The sequence below is a fragment of the Notolabrus celidotus genome, chromosome 12 (assembly GCF_009762535.1).
Source record: "Notolabrus celidotus isolate fNotCel1 chromosome 12, fNotCel1.pri, whole genome shotgun sequence".
In the NCBI taxonomy this organism is placed as follows: Eukaryota; Metazoa; Chordata; class Actinopteri; order Labriformes; family Labridae; genus Notolabrus; species Notolabrus celidotus.
In genome coordinates, this window is record NC_048283.1 from 29,891,409 (window position 1) to 29,913,413 (window position 22,005).

The 22,005-nt window shown below is 40.5% G+C and overlaps 1 long non-coding RNA gene across 1 annotated transcript; it reads right to left on the reverse strand.

The window, feature by feature from the left end:
• Positions 1-777: 777 nt before the first annotated feature.
• LOC117822669 lies at positions 778-21,490 on the reverse strand. The gene is made up of 4 exons (XR_004633238.1): positions 21,377-21,490; positions 18,012-18,063; positions 3,819-3,872; positions 778-825 (listed from the first exon to the last, which is right to left on the reverse strand). It is a non-coding gene; the product is annotated as an uncharacterized LOC117822669 (long non-coding RNA).
• Between the last annotated feature and the right edge of the window lie 515 nt (positions 21,491-22,005).

The following is a 22,005-nucleotide window of genomic DNA, read 5'->3' on the forward strand; positions in this document are numbered from 1 at the left end:
CAGACGTGTTTGTTGACTCATCTACAGCACGGCTCCTCTTTTCAAACTTTTTTTACATTTACAGTGACTAATGACACCTAGTTATTTGTTTGAAAGTGAACTCCCAAAGCGAAAACATATTAATACGTTATATTGAATTAAGTCATTATCTTGATTTTCTGCAGAGACTATGAAATAAAAATTAGTTATAGAAGTGTATTTATGACAGCTGATGCTTTTTTTCAGATGTCAACTTGCTCCCTCAGATTTCTCCTAGAAAAAGTTTGTGTTTTAAAAAAGAGAGATGAAAGTTCACCTGTTTATCCTAAATATACTTTTTCTACCATGGTAATGTGAAGTAGGCTCAAATAACAGACTACATTTGATGTGGGTTTTCAAAATTTGTGCTTCAGAATTTATCCAAGGAAATTGACTTATTTCAAGACTATTTTGTAAGACAACATTTCTTCCTGGGGAATAAAGTAAAGTATACAATAGACAGGGATCTGCTTCATAAAAATGTACCAGCATTGACTGCTTTATGCACCTTATAGCTTTTAAGAAACAGAAGATTTAAAGTGTGGTACTAAGATGGTCACTTTCCCTCCTTGTGCTTTCTTCTTCTTCTTTGAACTTCAGTGTCATTTGGTGTGGAGAGAGAATAAAATCCCCAGCTGTCATGAGCCTCTGATGCAGCAGCGACTCAGCTCATTACCTCTAGAGGGAGTTAGCTCCATAAAAGCTTGAGGCACGTTGTCATAACAGACGGGCCTGGGTATCAGAGAGTTATGGTAAACTGTGGCACTTGACCTTTCCATACTGAGCCCACATGTGATGTTGTTTGTGCTGGAGGAAATAGAAAGAGAAAAATAGATACTTAAATACTTTGGAATCCATCGAAAGAAGCATTTAGGAAACAAATAAAAGCAAGTTGAGCATCATTAATCATAGTTTCAGATCATTCATCATCAGAGTCTCATGTAGTCTGAGGGTTTTGGACTTTTAGTGCTAAGTGGTGTAAATCGCTGAGACTCTGCTCCAGGTTTAGTGCACTGTGGCCTCTGGAGTTTGGAGCAGAGCCGTGTAAAAGGGGGGCTGAAGCCTCATTTGTCTAACCAGTGTGTTGATGTTTAGAGGGGAACAGTATGCACAAGTCGGCCGCTTCTCCTCGCTGTGGCTTCTGGTCTTTCATCAGTCACTGTGCTGAGGAAAGCAATGCAAACACACTGTGGCTTCTTTCTTTATGGGAATACTTCCCTGTTTGCCCTGCACTAACTCAGCACCGGGACAGTGAGACATAACACAGATTGATGCATTGTTTTAAACCCTGTCACCTCCACCGAGGCAGACTGCTCAATCCAAACTTTACCCAGACAGTAAGTGATGTCTTAGAGTAACACATGTGACCCCGCTGTGCTCATTTAAAGTATTAAGTTATTTTTCTTTACAACTTTGAACAAAAGCTCTGTTATGCCTCGAATAGACCTCACCAGATGTAAAATTTAATATCTAACGTTATGCTTATCAGGGTTAAATTAACATCTGTTTGCGAAAAAAATTGTAAAATACTATGATGAAATGTTATGAAAAATTATGACATCTCCCTCCTCCCTCTCCTTCTTGCCAGCAGACTGGTGTAAGGGATGTCAGAGAATAATGCTCGTCTTTGTGTCCCAGTCTGAACCAGCCCCACCATGCCCTAGGGGTATGAGTTAATGTGTGTGTCTTTGGATGTGTGTGTATGTGGCAGTGGGGTGCGGAAGGTTAAGGTCACTTGGTCAGTCCCTGTGACCGTCCAGTGAGAGAATCAGTCGACACCTGTAAATGAAGTCGGGCAGGTGCATAAACCCTTCGACCAGGGATGGATGCACACTACAATTTTTTTTTTCATGACACCACATTTTGTTCTATTTTAGCTTTGCTAATTTAGGCTGTGAGTGAAGAGGGCATTGGATTGTATAGCCTCACCTCTGCTAACATGAAGTTTGGGAAAAAATGCAGTGAACATAGAGTTAGTCCTTTCTCCAGCTATTATCTCTCAGTGCCTGAGTGGAAATATTAAATAGTGGAAAGATGAATTCAATTGACAACAGGTACACACACAGAGTTGTAAACACATCTGACATATTTACACCACTTGAACTTCTTATACCAATCCTGCAAACAAAAAGTGTCGTATTTACACATCCACCAGATAAGAGAGAAACATTAGTGTTCTTTTTGTAACTTGACCTGCGTGTTGAATATAGGTCCAATATATGCTCTTATTATAATTAGCTCTGTTTTGGTCTCCACTTTGACTTGTAGGCCTATTTCACCAGGAATATTAAATATGTCCTTTTCAAGGTGACAGCCGTACAAAATCACAAACACATTAAAAAACAACACAGATACAAGAGACATTCAGTACACAGCAAGCTTTCAATTGTGAATGGTACCCAGTAAAGCTGAAACAGGAAAGGGTACTGATTTAAGATTGAAATCTTCCCAGTATCACTATGTAAATAAAAATAGACCAGAGCAGTTGTCTGCAATTTGCTAATGATATCCAATCCACCAAATCATAAAGAAAGCTGAGTGAGGAATTTTGCGTTCGTAATGCAGCACTGAGATACATGATACACTGAATCAAGGGTTTGTAAAGTGGATGAGGATGCATGCATAAACAATATGTCACCATAATCAATCACAGGCAGAAATGTGACTAACAAGATGCTAAATGTAATAAACACTGCTTCTTCCATGCAAAAATGATGCTGATGAGAGCAGGTAGGTGAAACAAAACAGGAAAGAGCCTTTAACCACATCACTGAGGAGACAGAAATGAGCTGAGGAAAACTTCAGAGTCGGTTGATGGTTTTCTAAGTGGGTTAACCGCTACAAACTACAAGCACAGTCACGTTTTACATCTCCTTTTAAACACTAATACTGATTGAAGCAGCTTTAAAGCTACACTGAACAGTTTTTGTTCTCTCTGGGCACTGTGGTGCAGAAATCTTTGGTAGGTCCTAGTTTTGTGTGTTGCCAAGAAATGGAAGGGCTTGCTAGTAGTCATGCATTTAAAACTGCAGGGTGAGATAGAGTCTGTGGATTTTTTATTTAGCAGAAATTAACTTGGCTTTTTTCATTACAAGCTCATAAATACTGTGGTATAGAGACACAGGGTTAAGAAGCTATCATGTTAGTGGTATTCATATGACATGCATTATGATGCTTTAATCCATTTATCTCAACCTTATGAAGATAATCACCCCTTTAAACCTGAACATCATCTGAGTATCAAACATACAGCTACACCACAAAGCTCATGTCTGTGATCTGCAAACTGTTCATTCTCCGGTCATGACTCATAAAATTCCCAGATGACAGTGACAATGTTGATCCACTGTCCTGTCATCAGCTAATGAATTAGGCCGGGCTCAGTGAGGGCAGCGATTAATAGCGCGTGCCTCACTGTGGTCTGTGAAAACATAGCGGCTCAGTCTGTGGCCTTACATGCAGGTTCTTCTAAGGTTGCATCTCGTAAAGCTGCAAATATCCTGAAAGCAAACCTGTGCATTCCCTCAGCATGAAGCAAACAAACAGAGACAGTGACACAGATGGTAGAGGGTGAACGATGTTATGAAAATAGACTTATGTGAGCACACATACATAACTACAGGATTCACAAGTTAGAATAAATGATTGGTGACTCACAGGGATTACAGTACAAACAAGGACAAGACAGGTGCATGTGATGCAGGGCGGGGGGTGCATCCTCATCTGAAACGTGTGTGTGTTTGCATGGCTGCAATTTTATGTGTAAACTGAGGTGACTGAGGGGATCATTTCATACTTACTGGGATTGAGAAGGTGGACAAGGACGGATAATCACTGTGAGCGAGAGCTGTCAGCTGTACACACACACACACAGAGAAAACAGGTCAGAGTCTTGTATAGGGAAGGTCAGAAGAGTTGCCTAACCTATGGTGTGGGTAACTATCACTGATTCTACAGCTTGACCTGTATTCCACATTAAAGTCTAATCACTCTCCCATTGTGTCATTTATAAAAAGAGATATTTTTGCCTTATAGGCGTTCTCACTGAATTGGTGAGAACTGCACTGATCAACAGAGCTGTCAAAGCTTGATGTTTACCAAGTCTTATAGCGTCACATAACCCGCGGAAACTGAACACTTAAATCGGCACAATGAAAACTAACTTTAATGACAGAAAAAATGGGGAGGCCAACCTTGTGATCTCTACTGCAGCATTTAAGTAAAGGGAGCGCCAAATGTTTTGGCTTCACTTTAAGGGAGTTGTCACATCGCCAATCTTTGTGTACAGTCGTTGGTCTATCCAAGACATCCCCCAAAAATTGGCGGTCACACCTGGAGGCTATAACGTTATCAGTCTAATGGGTTCTGATATTGGTATCCATTTGCCATGCAGCTACAGCAATAGACAAACTGTAGCTTATCTTAAAACAGAGACTTGAAGCATGGAAAACACCTGCACAGCTACCTTATCTAAACATTATCTCCTTTGTTTAATCTATATGAAATGGTCCTGTCTTTGTCTTGTTAAAACCATGAAGAAGCTAAGCATCCTGCAGAGATGCGATCAACCAGAGCACTGGGCAAGACGTAGTTTGGAACATAAGCCTTACATCAAACTTGTTTTTTTTCAAACCTTGGTTTGGTTAACTCTCAATGGATCCATGCTAACTGATTCCCTCTGTTTGAAACACTTATGGTAAGCTAGACTACCCAGTGGCTGGCTGTAGCTCAGGGCTTATTGTACTGGGAAGGGAATCAGTCCTTTTATCTGCAGTACCTCATGATGATGCAATCACACATTCACGATTGTTCTTTCACGCACATGTTTTATGAACTGTCTGGATGTGAGCTGCATGTTAGCACAACATTTCCTGTATGTGTTTGTTTGTTCTCTATGTGTGTGTATTAGCATGTGTAAGTACAGAAATATCCCCTTCATGTGGGTGTGATGTACCACAGTATATGTGTTTGTGTGTGGGTGGGTGTGCTGCTTTACTGTGGAAGTGACCCCGGGAGGAATCCCCTCAGCAGGCCTGACTAATTTGGCCATGAGCGTGGCATTAACTTCACATTCCTTCCGAAGCGGTGTCTCCACTTCCCTCTCCCCCTCGACAGCAGCACTTTAAATAAACTGAGCTCAGGACAGTTAAAGAAGGCCACCGCTTTCTGTCTGACCCTCTGGACGACCTCATTTGATGTATTTCTCCTTCTTTTTAGAAAAACGTGACCGTCTGAAGAATTGTAAAAGTCACTATATGACCAGAGGGGAGGAAAAATAAAGAAAGTACTGAGTTCCCCATCAGTAGAGGGTGAGCAGGGGGGGTCTTTACTCTCCAAAAACTTAGAGGAGAAGCCTGTGAGCAAAGCCAGCCACCTTTTGACAAGAGTGAGAAAGTTTATATTTTCTCTTCCCTCTCCTGCTTCCCCTGAGCTGCCTTTCTTATGAAGCTGTGGAGAGACATTGACAGCGTACTGGGGATCAAACACTGCTACCCAGGAAATTTTAATCATCGGAGCACCACCAGCATTTTTTCCCATCAGGTGTTGCCAGGCAACAGGTGAGGCAGACCCCAGATATTCTGTATGTGTGTGTGTGTGTGTGTGTGTGTGTGTGTGTGTGTGTGTGTGTGGTATTTCTGAAAGGGGAGGGGGTGCAGATCAGGCTGTGTATAGAAGAACCTTGGGGTTATTTTATTAATCTGCATGGGGAGTCTTTTCTTTCTCTTCCTGATAAAACCCTTTCTGCTCTTTCTTTCTAGCAGGCGGCCCGTCTGCCCTCGACTTTTGTCCTCGATCATTTAGCTCTGCAGGGACCCGTGTCAGGCATCCCGCTCACAGAGAGCCTATGTGAGCGTAGATGCACCACTGAAACCACTATGGAAAGTTTGCAAAGTTGCCTCTGAGAACAAGAAATCTAGTTTGTCATGCAAATACTGTAAATCATACTTGTTGACTTTTTACCGAACATATGGCAGCGGAAAAGCCCTTCAGAAACTTCCAGATAAGTCGCTATAGAAAGTTGAAAGAAGGCAGATGGCCGGAGCTTTATTTTTCTAGCGAACAATTTCCCCTCAGCATAAGAGTTCTAATGGAAAGGCCCTGAATTAAAACATGTGTGAAAGTCAAATTTACCCCCTCCTTTCTCACCCAGGCCCCGGCAAACAACACTGAGCAGAAAATTAGCCTTTTCATGAAGAAAATTAATACAGACATGTTTCCATGCAGTGAAAAAATTAGGACTCTTTCCCTCTTTGAGAAAAGCTCAGCGTTCGCCAACTCTGTTCTGCTGGGGTTAGCAGTGGCTAATGTGAGGTTGTTGATTTCAGGAACTGTTGAGACTGTGTGGTTTTAACAGTCAACAAATAGCGTCTCAGATGTTCCAAACATTAAGACACTGGAGTGATGCCTCTCCACATAATGTGACGCTGGAACACTTTGGAGGGATAATTCCCGACTGTTGCCTCTTTCCACATTGTTTTGAGTTGATTCGAGGATCTCATTGCAAAGGAAGTATAATTTACAGTATAACAAAGTTCAGCATAGAATTTGATACTCAAAAAGTAATTGCTTCTTTTTGAGCCAAGAAGAGTTGTCCAGAAAACTTTCACCTCATACAAACAGAATCCAGACTTACTCCTCCACTGAGTAAGACAAACAAGCTACAGCCTCGCTAGTATCTCTTTACTGTGTCAGGTAACAAACTGATATTTAGGGTGTAAAATGCTAACAATGTTCAGCACATTAGTTTGTCATGAAAAGTTACTAACATTTGCTCCCTTTTTTGCCACCCAAACTGATGTTAAAATTGTATATAAACAATGTTAATCATGTTATTTAAGCAAGTTAATATGCTTATATTTCAATATGAAGTGCAGCTGAGCCTGGTAAAAAGCCATTGGTTTCACAGGTATCTGCTTGTAAACCATACCAGTGGACATATACAACTTTGTTTTGATGGTGGTGATTGAGACAAAGTGAAGGGTTGACCAAAGTTAATGTAGTTCATCCCTTTGGGAACATGAATGTTGTATATGCAAGATTGGGGAGACCTTACCAATATATATCTGTCTAAATGTGAACCTTCCAGTGTGCCCCAAAGAATCAGGGGATTACCTAAATCTCAAATCCTCCACTGACTGCCAGTTTCTTCTCCAAACATATTTAAGTCTGGACATTGCTGTCATTAGTGTGGCTGAAAACAACATGCCGTGTTTTCCTAGCTGAACATATGTTCGGGTGTTTCCCTCTTGCCCCAGAAGCGATGTATCGTGTGAGTCATTGCATAATACATTTGTAAAAGTCAGAAACCCAAACACAAGGATGCCGTGATTTTTATGAAGAACATAACATCAATTATCTGTAACGGCTCTGATTCTGCTTTATCTTAGCCACACATTGTTATAGTAAGCAACAAAAGAAAGAATCTCCCCTCCAAGAGGCCGGAGGCTCTAAAAATGAACAAGTGTTGATTATTCGCACACAAGCAATCCATTTCATGTTTAAAAACCAGTCATATAAAAATACCCAGGATCCATAAAACAGCAGGATTCAAGGGCTGGTGTTTTTACAATTAAAGCCCAAGCTCATTCTTACTAATGACCAGAGTGTGAGTGCTCAGCAGAGACAGTACATGTGGGCTCCACACCAGGGAAATCCTCTGATGTGATCTACAAGAACTTCAGAAAACCAAATAAAGAACGACAAAATACAGAAAAACAACAACATTTACAACAACTGGTCAAGGTCTGTGTTGTTGGGGGAAGACGTTTCATTATGGTCTGACAGTAATTTGTCATTCTGTGTGGCCTGAGACTCATAGACAAAAAGGGGTTGACGTACTGGAATTGCAACTAAGGTTTGAAGCAAAACTATGAAGAATAGACATTTAACAAACCTTTAAGTTACACACTATATATGTGATTTATGCATGTACAATTTAAACAAATAACTTCATCTGATGGGCACAAAACTGCTCACACTAAATAGATTCATATAAGTTGTATTTTTATTTAAATGCATTACATATTTGTGACTTTGAGAAACCACGAATAAGAGCTGTTTAAGACATTATCTTAATCTGAAAACCTTTTAAAAAAACGCTGATGAAGTATTGAAGTTGCAAAATGTCTTTGAACCTGAATACAAACACGTAACAGTTCAATGATAATGAAAGAATAAAATCTCACCACTGTTTGAAAACTGTTTTAAACACCGTGAACAATATGGACCACGGGGCAATGTGGTCAAGTAAAACTCTTTGTTGTCTGCGGTATTTCCCAGAAATGTAATTATGATTAAGATCATAACTGCCACCCGTGTTTGAGATGATATGACTTGGTTCTTTTTCACTACTGTGGACGCTGACTCCATGTGAAATTTACCTTCAGTGTTCGAGAACCTGCGTGGACCCGAGCACATGTGTTTGAAGTATGTGAGGCACATGAGGCCAGTAAAACCCGACTGATCCTGAATCTGACCAAGAGAGAGGGGCGACCGACTACAGTGGCTGTTTATAGTCGGTGATAATGGCCTCCATATAAAAGCAACAGTCGGCTAATTATTCTTGTGAGTTTGTGACATTTAGCGGTTATATTGTAAAACAAGGCGCATGATGCTGATGTGAGCAAATCAGCAAAATCCTTTGTTGAAATTTTTCCTTAAATCATCACTCATGGTAACTGATGCATGTTTAAAATATGAATGTGTTTAGGGAACTAAAACTGCTTGTTTATTGTTCGGAAAAGATTGTGGTCTTTTGTTTATTGTTCGGAAAAGATTGTGGTCTTGGTTGAATATTGGATTTTGCATTTTATTTCTGTGCACTTATGGTGCCAATTTATATCTCCAAGCGTGCGATAGAGCTCAAAATCTTCAATAAGAACACTTCTCATGTATGTGGTTCACTTAAAGATGATTACACTTGGGAGAGGCGACAGCATTGAGGACTTACATTTTTTCTCATGTGAAGTCTGTTGTTACTTATATTTCATTGAGATGACTGACCAGTGACGAGCCAGCTGGGTGGGCATTGCCGACCCTGGCTGTTATCTAAATCCCATATTCTTACATTGAATAATGCAGTATTGTTTTTATAACTATATATTCTCTTGATGTATTTGTGTCAATTGGGAACAACATTGCTAGGTTAGACACTAAGATGACTATTGAAGCAGTTATGAGCTATCCATTTCAACATACTGCTCCTTCTTCCGGTGTTTTAAATGAGTCACACTGTGAGGATAAAGGCTGGCTACTGCCGTCTGAACAGCCCCTCCACAGCTTTAGTTGTACGAAAAGTGATATGCTCACACGTAGATTAGGATAACACTGAAAACAGTGAACTGAAGGTCTGTAGGGACAAACTATGCTGGAACTGGATTTGTTAACAAGGAGAGATTGACATATGTATTATTTAAAAGCAGCCTGAATCTACTGACAGGTAAGTAAATTAACATTTTTCCAACATTAAGGCTGAATTGTTTGGTTTTACTTGTTGCTTCTTGGATGGAACATAACATAAGGAACATAATTGGTTGCTGTGTTGTTACCGTATTAAATGATAAAGAAGGTTCCTGTCCCCTGCTGAATACCCAGAGGAAAATATTACTGCTCAAGGCTTTCTCTTCTAAGTTTTTGGAGACAAAATTGAGATTCTCACTTCAGCCTCAATCAAGTTTCAAATTGTTCTCATTCATTTCTCATTAGTTTCTCCTAAAATTCACTAGGAGAAATAGTTGAGACCATGACTTGAGTCTTATTTGAGACTTAAATGAGAGATCTCATTAATGGTTAATTTTCTTCTCTTTTTTAAGACATATTTTTGGCCTTTTTGCCTTTATTTGACAGGACAGCTGAAGAGAGACAGGAAATGTGGGGAGTAGTGAGCGGGGGAAGACATGCAGGAAATGGTCAACCGGCCCAGAATCGAACCGGCGACCCCTGCGATGAGGACTGTAGCCTCTGTATGTGGGGCGCTTAGATTGTAATAATCTGGCTAAATCTGGTCAGCCCTTTTGCAGCCCATATTTTAAATAAATGGTCGGTCATACCTGGAGATATGAAATCTCTATCTTTTGCAGTTTCTCTCAAATCCACTAAATCTTTGTGAAGTTGTTTTGTTCCAAACAGACTTGTAAAGGAAGGACCGTAATGTGAAGTCAAAGAAGAGATCATTTCACATCTAAATAGCTGATCTTGAAGTGGTTCAAATGTTTAAATGATAATTGTAAATTTGTACACAATTGCATTGAAATCTTAATTTTGCAGGGCACTATAAATGTTCATGAAAAGATGAGCTCAGGCTCTTTCTTTGCTCCATCTGAGCTCAACTTGAGACTCAAAAACTGAGTCTGACAAAAACAAATGGATGAGGTTAGATTGAGACAATTGAGAGAGCTCCCTGATTTCTCCACCTGAGCTCAAAAGGAGTCACAACACTTGAGAAATACCTGAGAATCATTTCAGATTCTGACCAGATCTCCTTTTGAACTGAAAGGGAGACTAAGCTGAGACTTTTTGCAACTTTTTTTCTGGAGGCAAGAATGAGAAACAGGAGACATAAGCTATTGTCTCGTTTCGCTTTCAAACAGATCTCATTGTAGTCTAGGAGACATAAATGAAACACTTTTGAGATCTCCTCTCTAAATTTATTTTCCTATGGGTATGGTCTACTGGTACGTAACAATGTGTCAGTCAGTTAATGTGCAGCAGCATGTGTCATAACATCTGATGAGGAATTACAAATTTTATTGAGCATGATTTGAGTTTTCCTTTTCTGATGTAAAAATAAGAGGCGTATAAACAAGAATCATGAATGTAGACAGTAGCTGTGTTGCAATTGAGGGGAAGGATCATTTGAATGAGTAAGTCTTTATGGCCTGCGTAGACCGCTCAGGCTGAATTAAAATGAGATGGTCTGGTCCACAGAGGATTTCCTGTTTGTGCAACAGCACTGCTCCTGCCGCCTAAAAACAGGTAGCTAGCTGGCTAACTAGCTGATGGAACTTAACCACTATCATCGTCCTTGCGAAGTTAATTTCAATTTTCAAGGCATTTGTCTTTTAAATCATTTGTTGAGTTGAAACCAAATGACAACATTTAACAGCGTACTACTCAGAGGCTTTAGAGTCTGACATCATCTGACTTGGTGCGCAAATAATTACAAGAAATTTTGGGCCACCCTGAGCTAGGAAAAGGATGCATTTGTTGGCCCCATCTGAGGTGGCCTTCGAATATGATGTGCTGCTTTGGACTTCACAATGGCCTTCGAGAAACCTTGGTGTAATCATAGACTCAGACCTTAATTTCAGCAGCCACATTAAGACAATTACAAAGTCCGCCTACTATCACCTTAAGAATATATCAAGGATTAAAGGACTTATGTCTCAGCAGGATGCAGAAAAACTCGTCCATGCATTTATCTTTAGCAGACTAGACTACTGTAACGGGGTCTTTACAGGACTCCCTAAAAAGTCCATCAGACGACTGCAGCTCATACAGAATGCTGCTGCTCGAGTCATAACAAGGACCAACAAAGTAGACCACATCACTCCAGTTCTTAGATCCCTACACTGGCTTCCTGTCTGTCAGAGAATAGACTTTAAAATCCTGCTGATGGTTTATAAAGCACTGAATGGTTTAGGCCCAAAATACATTGCTGATCTGCTACTACTTTATGAACCACCTCGACCTCTGAGGTCATCAGGTGCTGGTCTGCTTTCAGTCCCAAGAGTCAGAACGAAACATGGTGAAGCAGTGTTTAGTCATTATGCACCACATATCTGGAACACACTCCCTGAAAGCTGTAGGTCTGCTCCAACTCTCACCTCTTTGAAATCAAAGACTAAGACTTTTTTATTTGCCACTGCCTTCCTATCTTAGCTCATTTTAACTCCCTTTAAATTAAAAATGTAATGTAATTTTTAATATATTTCTAATTTTCCTTTTCTTTTCTGTTTTATCATTTTAATTGTGTTCTTTTATGCCTGTCTGAATGTCTCCAATGCTTTTAATGTTTTAATGTAAAGCACATTGAGTTGCCCTTGTGTATGAAATGCGCTATACAAATAAAGCTGCCTTGCCTTGCCTTGCCTTCGAAGGATGAAGCCCCTGAATGCGTACATGGCTCAGTGATACACCAGTTCAGCAGTAAACACACTACCTGGATTCTGGTACCATCTAAGATCAGTCTCATTATATTTACTATAAACTCTCCTTTAGTTGTCACACTTGCAGGCTTGTTGTTGCAACCCACCCTGCCTAACCTGTTGCTGACCTCACAGTCCTATGCTGTGATTAACCTTTTACTGGAACATTCATTGTGTTGTTCTGAATGATCTGGCAAAATTGGTCATCCTGTTAAATTGTTGAATGGTGTCCACACGCGAGACAACCTTCTTCATACGAACAATAGACTCATCTTCCTGGGTTTCATTTGCTTTTGCAGGAAAGGCAAAAACAGTTTTGAGAAACCAAAAGCAGTTTGATCCAAATGGTGCTTAGAGGGGCTTTTATTTTGTAGAGTTTTTTTTATGAGAAAATAAATGTACTTTCCCAAGAGTGAATGATAATTGATTGCAATTACAACTATCACTAAAAAAATCAATGTCCAATGCCATAGTGAGGTTGATTTTAATGAGTGCATCAGTGTCCTGATCAACTTTAATGACCAAAGATCCAGGATGATTTCTTATTTATTGGACAATTACCTAAATAAGAGATTTCGAAAAACCTTGGCATGGATTCTTCTTTCAATCAGTGGACTTCTATGTCCTCAGAAGAACTCTCATCCAGGTCAGGGATCAAACATCTCTGGACAAAGACATACGTGCGGCTGTTGGGAAGGGCTAATGCAGCACAGATTTGGGTTCGCTAAGGGACTCTGCTTGGATGAGAGTGATACCGGCAGGTTTGTTGTACTTGGATGATTTATTTGGAAGGAGAGATCTCTATCCTTAATCATGACTGAAATTTGTTGGCTCTGACAACCTACACAGGGAAATACCACTTATATACCTTACATTTAGTATGATGCATGTGAAACAATCACACATCTTCAAACAAAAACCTTTATGATCAGAAAAAATGGGGTTAGGAGGCAGAAGCTTGTGGGTGGACTCCTGTGAGTTCACATGGACAGATACACAGGATATGTTGTCCTTCTATGGTATGACAGATATGCATGAGATAATGTAGAGTGAGCAGGCTGTGGCGGAGAACCCCTTTTAGGTCAGTTACATCCCCTGTTTCCCCGTCCTGCTCACCCTGAGGGAGCTCTTTAACTGTAACAGCCCACTCACTATACATTATCTTACTTAAATGCATGTCTGTTATGAACACGTTGTAAAAAATATTAATTAAAGGAAGATTTTATTGATTTAGGAAATGATTTGAGGAGTTCATTTGCAAAAACAGATATCCCCGTATTTATACATTTTCAAAAAATGAATTTATTTTTAATATAGATTTTTAATGAAGTTACATTTTTAAGATACCTCTGATTAGTAATGTCATTTTGACTTCCTCAAAGCCACCCAACTTTGATGATTGATGACACCTAAAGCTAGTAATATAAAAAACATGTTTTTTGAAACATTTTTTAAATTTTTTAAAAGGGAGTTATCTGTTTTTGCAAATAAACATTATGAATCAATTTTATTCATACTGATAAAAGTCCCTAATATCACTGGATTATTCCCCCACCAGCCCAAATACATTACATTTACTATTTTCATTCACAGTCTAAACATCAGTCTGTTTCTCTGTTATAAATCTTTAAAAGTCTGTTGACATTTTCTTTTCATTCATCCAGTCTTTCAACACAGCCAAAGCCTGTATCGTGTTACATTTTGTGTTTGTTTCATGTCTGTCTTCTTCTATTTGGTTGACTTCTCTCTCATTCAGCTCCTCGTGTTTTGTAACCGTGCTCACAGTTTCTGAGCCGTTTTCCCCCTCAGTCTTTTTTTCTTTGCTTGTGACCGTTCAGCCACAACAATCACAACTTTAGTGCTCTCCAAATAAATTAAATGTACTACTGAAAAGATCATCTAAGTTGTTCACTGTTTGAGAATGCTACCAGATACTGGCATTTTGCCACAGTGTCAGCAGGGACAGATGAAATGCATCAAACTCCATTCTAAGATCGATTTGATATTAAAGCTGGGGTTGGAAGTCAGATTTAGATGTTTTTTGTTATACTGGTTAAAATTATCTTTATGTCCCGATGGCAATCAATACATAATGTGTTCTTAAAAAAGAGTGAAAAAAAGCCGCTATCTAGAGCCGGAGTAAACCTGGGAAAACACCAACTGATAACGTAGTCCTGAGGAAATGCTACATTCAAATTCATGCTAGTTTTCCGTGACTACCAACCCTAGCTTTAAGTGTGGCAGCAGGTATTCCTTGGCAATACTTTTTTTGTGGAGAAATATATCATCACTGTAATGACGTGTTGACCAATCGCAATCAAGCTCTGAACACAATCAAGGAATGACCGTGTTTAACAACAGCTTTTCAGCGTTACAGAGATTTTATCTCTAGCTGCAACCTAGGGGAACACAAATCAATGTCTCCCTTTTTGCTGTCTCCTTTTTTGTACCATTGACACTGTTACAAACTTTCTCACTACCAGTGAACAATATTTTATACAGATTAAATCTGTCATTTTATACAGATATCAGAACAAATGACTGCCAGCAGCTATGACTGAGAGTGAATGGTTTATTGATGGGTTTGTAATGAGGTGTGAAATCAAAATTATAGGGCTATGATACCCTTTCTTACAGGACAAAACTCATGTGTCATGCATGTTATCTTCTGTAAGATAAAATAATGTTCTCCATCTGTTCTCAGTGCTAAAAAGAATTTATGACCTGTGTGATGTTTGGCCTTCAATGCATCTTCTTAAAGGGATGTTTGTAGAACTACAGCTTAGCGCCAGAGATGCTGCAGCACATTACCTGGCTCTTCTGAGAATAAGTGGAATTCTGTGATGTGTTATTATAGTTGGGAAAGACATTGGACTGCTGGAACTTTTAAACACTAAAACCATTTGCAGCGTTCATACGTCATGAGAGGCGATTTCCCCGCTCTAATATTCACGTTGTTTATATTGCTCCACACTTTTTGAATCGTTCCGAATTCCACAACCACAACTTAACGTTTAATCAAAGACACAAGCAAAGAGAGGAAGAGGAAGAGTAAGAAAGAGCTGAGAAAGACGAGAGGAATGCAAGAGGAGACAAAGAGGGTGGAGGAAAGATGAAATGGCATGTGTCTGCAGATAAATCAAACACCCACAACATCCTTTTGTGCCAAGTAAGTGATGACAACAGCGTCAGTCACAGCAACTCACTTAAGTTATTACAGATCAGCATTTCTGAGGAATTCCTGAGGAATAAACCCGGCTGGATAAAAATCTTAGGATGGATTGTCTCCCTCAGCCTGCAGTATGAGGAGTCGTCTTCCTGCTATTTAATCAGAGATGTTTTAGTGCTGGTAGTTAAGTAGCAGAGAGTTATGGGTGTGTGGAGAGGTGTTGCGTGAGAACGGAAAAACACAGCCTTGTTGAACCCAGCATAAAGCAGAGCAGCCGGGATGAGACTGACAGGTTTGGGTCGAGTTTGGCCTCCTTCGGGATCTCATTCTCTCCATCAGGCTTCTCCCTCCATCCTGTATCTATATTTGTATCAATTCATCATCAGCCCCCTCATTTACAACTGTATCATAGCCACTCTGAACAGGAATATTGGCCCATAAATTTGATCGTGAATGACTCAGAAAGTGTATGTGTGTACACGAGAACACGCACAGCGACTGTGCTCGCTCTTGGAGGAATACACACTGCAGTAAATATGTCGGGAGTCGTAACGCAGCAACACATCCCACAAGTGTTTTCATCAGCAACTGGGTAAACAAATACAACGAACCAAGTGGAGTTAGTGGATAACAGGTGCCAGGGCGCCTTGGCAAAACAACCCAAGGCATTTATTTAGCGTAAACAAAGTAGACAGACAATTTAATTTGCTGTAGGGCAAATGGAAAACGCACACACACAGACACACACACCCTTTAAATGGTACTTCTTAATCTACGCTGACAAGTTATATTTATTACATTTTATGGCTTCAGACCTGAAGCCACTGAAATATTTCTGAATGATCTACATCATTTAAATGAATTATACTTTCCATATACTTTCATAAGTTCAACAAGAATAAAGAAAAAGCTGACTATGCAGGGATTTTATGTGGAAAATTGTTGCCCATGGAGGGATTCTCATTTTTGTTTCTGCATTCCTTTCACTGTTTTAACTGTGAAGTCTGTTGAGCATGTGCACCTTTATGGGTTTTCATACGTTACAACTTTTAACACCAGCCTTTTATGCTTTAGAGATAAGACGGTTCTTTCTAGACTCCATGTAAGGAACACATCTCTAGGTGCAGAGGAGAACAAAAACTCTACCCACATCCAAGTTTAAAGGGAATGAACGCTTCTGTTGTCCTTCAAAATTATCATTCAGCAAATGTACATTTATTTATTCCCACCAATTAAAAAAGACTGAGCGAAGTAAATAAGTAAACACCACTTCAAGTGTTATGATGGTGAGTATGCAGATTGTTGTAACAGACACCCAGACAGGGTAGAGGAGTCTTATCTCAGCCTGAAGGGGTTCCTCTGCTGTAACCGATCACTACACATTATTCTGCATATTACATGGCTACTAACTTAATCGATCAACCCTTTTGCATCAAGCATTGACTAAGAAATGATTTTAATGATTTATATTGCATCTGTTGAAAATTATCTTCGACACTCACAGTCTGAGCTGTATCCATGATAACGGTTAACTCTGCAGCCTTCCTAAAATGAGCTCACTGAGCTGTTATCACTCACGGAGTGATTACAGTCTGAGAAATAATGGATTTACTTTTATCACCATTATTATGCATTATACTTTATTTGACTACTTCCATGCTGTTGTGTGCAATACTGCTTGTTATGAAAGAGAACTGTGTTTGTTTATTAATCTTGTGTGTGTGTGTGTGTGTGTGTGTGTGTGTGTGTGTGTGTGTGTGTGTGTGTGTGTGTAGGCATGAATATAATTATTTTGGAATGAGTTTTCCCTCAAGGAGAATCTCCGGTCTCAGGACTTATAAATACCTCAGCACGAAGCGACGTGTGTGAGTGAGTCAGTCTGTCTGTCTGTCTGTCTGTCAGTCTGTCTGTCTGTCTGTCTGTCTGTCTGTCAGTCAGTCAGTCAGTCAGTCAGTCAGTCAGTCAGTCAGTCAGTCAGTCAGTCAGTCAGTCAGTCAGTCAGTCAGTCTGTCTGTCTGTCTGTCTGTCTGTCTGTCTGTCTGTCTGTCTGTCTGTCTGTCTGTCTGTCTGTCTGTTTACACATCTTCATGGACACACTCCCTTTGCCCTGTTCCTGCCCTTAGAGAAACATCCCCTGCACAGATTCTCTCACTCACACTCACACTCACACTCACACTTAAATGCGCACACACACATAGTACACACAATCTGTAACTCCTATTTCTCTCCCGGTGTGGTGGTTGGTTTTTGTCACTCACAGCTACATGCTGACATGCAGCAAAGAAGACAAGTTTACAGACAAAGTTTTTCCTGTAACAAACGGAGGTTGAATAAGGACTGAACAGATTATTCAGTATCATTACATAACAAGGTGAATAACACTCCCTTAAATCATCACTTCTTCACCTCCGCCTCTCTTGTCAGTAAAGAAGCTGAGATACTCTACGTTAATCTCCCTCCCTTCATCTCTTGTCACCCTCCACTCTCATCCCACTCTCCCCTCCTCTTTCTCTCAGAGTCACGGCTCATTGGAGGACAAACATCCTGACCCTCCACACACCCCCACCACTCCCTCCCAAGTCCCATCTATAAACTATGCCTCCTTCTATCCCTCCCTGTTATCCCTTCATCCCTTTCTCTCCCCCTCCCTCCAAGCTTAGCTTGAAACCGTATCCTACCTGCAGCGTATCCTTTACATGCATTCATCAACGTCAGCCATGTAGACAAGCTCTGAGAGAGAAAGAAAAAACAAAACACAACACTGAATTACAGAGGAGCAGAGGGAGAGCAGAGGGAGAGATGTTGCGTGGTTGCTGGTGTGATGTGAAAAGGAGGCGTCCTGGAGACAAGGCATGCATGGAATCAGTAGTATGGACCCCTCGCTGAGCCTGAGAATCACTGATCCAGAGGAATATTATAGCCTTATTATAGACAGACATCAGTGGAACTCCTCCAACTTGGTGTGAAATATGCTTGAGGCCAGGCTCAGACCACAGGAGTTTGAAATCCTGCTGATTCAAAAATATGGTCGCATTACTTACATAGTGAGACGTTTAACACATTTCCCTCTTTGTAGTCCCAAGTAGAGTTAAGGACATGAAAAATATGGCTCATGATGGCTCACACTTTTGGGTACTTATAATCAAAAACTGAAGGTGAGATTTAGTTTTCTGTCAACGGTAGCATGCTACCTAATGTAAGCCAAAAGTGCTAGACCATTTTCTGTTGTTTGACAGTACTATCAACTTCACTGTCCTTGCCAAGTTATTTTTATGGACTGTTGTGGTCTCGCTCAGTTAGCACTGATAAATTCTGTAAAAGTGTGATAAGATTGAGGCTTCCCTGTTAAGTGTACTAGCCGCTAAAGAGTTTAAAAACTGGATCTGTAAACCTCACACTGGATAATCTTGGCCTAAAATTTGCATCTAATAAGAGTTCAAATAAGAGGCTCAAATGAGAGTTCTTTGATTTTGGGAAGGTTGAATGGGATGTAAAACAGCCCTTGACACCCATAGTCTGAGCGCAGTCTTTGTCAGTCTCGAAAAATCTCTGTAGCAAGCCATCAAGAGGAGGAGGAGGTGAAGACAGGGGGGGGGGGGGGGGGGGCGAGAAGGAGGGAATGAGGTGAAAGAGTTCACTTTAATGCAGGTGCAGATTTTTTTATGAAAATATTTGTAATATTCCGCATTAGTTTGGGTTTGATGTGTTGAGGTTGAGTTAAGTTACTGTTGGCCGACAGAAGACCCACGGGCTATATCACAAGTGTGACGCCGCCACCAGCCAACCACCATATCTGTGAGCTTCCTGAAATCAGTTTCACATTTAGGAAGCAGGGTGCATCAGCAGCAGGGATCCTCCATGCTGGCTGATGGGCTCATCCTCGCTCTGTAGAGATATGACAATCAAACCGAAGCAGATAACGTGGAGGAAATGCTCGACTGAGCTCTATGTGAGCAAGGTGTACCTCACACCTCTTGCATTTGCTGTCTAGTGCTATGGGTTTGCTAAAGCTCTGAGGGAGGTTGTTGAAATTGAAGCTGGACAGCGGAATATATGAGCAGAGAGAAGCAGAGCAGCCAGGGGTAAGAAGAATCAGAGGGATATCTGTAGACTTTAGTGAGCAGAAGAAGGTCTAGAGGGAAGAAAAAGTAATCCAATCTGAATTGTTTTTCCCTCCATGATTAAATGCCATAATTTCTTCACCAGTGGGATGATTGCTGAGGAAAATAAAATAAAACGAGATCTCCATCTTCATCTCTTCATTCGTGCTGGATTTTGAATAAAGCACCAATAATACTGTTTCCCCTGTGGCAAAAAAGAGAGTATGACTGCAGTGATGAATTAAAATAAAAAGATTCCCCCATTCAAACAACAGGGGCATCTAAAAAATGACAGACCTTATCAAGAGAGAAGTGTACAGAAAGTGTAAAGTGAAAACTGACAAGTGAAAAATGTTGGTTGTTAAAGTAACTTTTCGTGTGATGGACTCTGACAGGATCAAAAGTCCCGCTGTGCTGCCTTGTTTTCCTACATGTCACTCTCTGCGTGTCTATGTCTGTTAGAAGTCAGAGCTTTGTATTGATGAGCAGAATGTGTTTCTGTGCAAAGAGAAACTCTCTGGAGTGATTCGTCTAGCTTTCATGTCTTCCCTTCTTTTTATCATACCTTCAAAATGACAGGAGAGCTTCAGACCGTCTGAGTCACTGAATGAAGTCAGAATGTAAGTGGCGGGAATGTCTTTGAGGTTGGGGGGAACAATGAGAGGGTGAGAGGTGAAATAACAGGGGGGTGTTTGAAGAGGTTGCTCTTAGTTTTAACCTTAAAACTGCCTAAAATCCTTCAATAAATCTCACCGGCTGGATTTTGAGTAGAGAGTTGAACTTCATGCCTGGAAAACATTTTTTTGTTATTTCATTAATATAAACACAAATCTGCTGACAAAGGCTGTAAGGTTTTTGGATGTAACTCGTTTCATTTTTCACTTTCAGTACCTCGTTGTTGTTTTTCCAAAGTATGTCTTTGGCTGTTGCACTCCCGAGCCTGGTCAAATCTAGAGCCAAAAATATGTGATTTCATTTAAAACCCAGATTCAGGGCATTTATCTCCGTTATGAATTGCATTTTTGTGTGATTTGTGTTAGTCCTCCTTATACAGCCACAGTAGACATTAGATTAGTTCAGATCTGACATAACGCACTGACTGCTGCAACTCTCCACTTGCAGGCCTCCCTGAAGGCACATTCAAACCTCTGCTGATGATCCAGAATACAGCAGCACAACCATTCTTCTACTGGTCCAAAACTGAATGTGTCACTTCATAGCCCCTCACTGGCTCCCAGCCATAGGCTGCATTTTACATTAAAGTAGTCTCTGTGATGTCACCCATTGATTTCAAGGGTGATGCTCTGAAGCCCAATGATGGTGGGCAACAAGTTGGAAATAATGATTCAGACTAATTTTTGGGAGATCTACAGGCAAAGATGTGAATCTAAGGTGGGCTTTTAGCCTCCTGGAGAACTGCTACAACTCGCCTTACTGTCTGACTTGCCGTGCCCCAAATTATGCCAATGTATGCAGAACATTTAACCTCAATATATTAACTATAAGCTGCTCATATTGATATTAGAAACCCCATCACTCACTTAATATCAACAAAAAATACCCCAGCCTCATCTAGGTCTACACCTGCCTTCTCCAACTACACTCTGCCTCTGAAAGGCACCAGGTAATCCCATCACAACAGGGCCCTGAGTCACGAGCTAAACTCTTCTCCCCTGTAGTCCTACAGTGTTGGTACAAGTTACCAAACTCAACTAGCTGAGTCCCTTTCCACGTTTTCAAAAAAAGCTAAGATCCAGTTCTTTCATGAACACCTCTTCACACAACGATATTCTTGTTATTGATGATCATATCAATGATGTTAAAGTTGATGCTAATGATGATAAAAAAAGAACAATCTGCACGTAGCACACCCTGTGCATTGCCTCTGTGCACTGCATGTACATCTTACCCTTACTTTGGATTGCTGCTCTGAATAGTCCTACCTGTTTGTTGGGGGACTTGCATGAGGAAGAAGCTGGGTGTTAAAGAAAATATGGTTCACATCCACTGGTGTCATCTTCTCCCAGTGCACTTATATGGTGGGGTATGAGGAGAGGTGAGGTTGCTGTCTTCATGTGTGACATGGAGACAACATTCTTTACGGCCTGACAGGGTGAGAAGTGAATTTTCCAGGAAGCTGGAAAATACCATATTGGTTACAATAATAAGAAAAATTACATTGTGAAAGAATAACCAGCAGACAAACCAAACAGCAACAGCACAAACAAACCAAAATGCTGAATCTTTAACCCAAGACACAAACACTGTTCAACCAAATGAACATATCTCCCAGCAGGATGAGTAAGTGCAGTGAGTTATCATGGGAGAATGTGTTACTGGGTGTACTTTTCGTCAGCTACCCTTTGCAGCCAACATTTCTGGAAAACAGCGATGCTATCTGAATCCATGTGCTGCAGTCAGGCTCCAGGAAAGTCCCAGAAACATTCAGGGACTGTAAATTGCTCTATTGCTCTCATGTGACTTTGAGTTTATGTTATATTCCATACACAAGCTATATGCTTTATGTGTGTGTGTGTTTGTGTGCATGACTCTGCGGTGTGTTGCAGAGTAG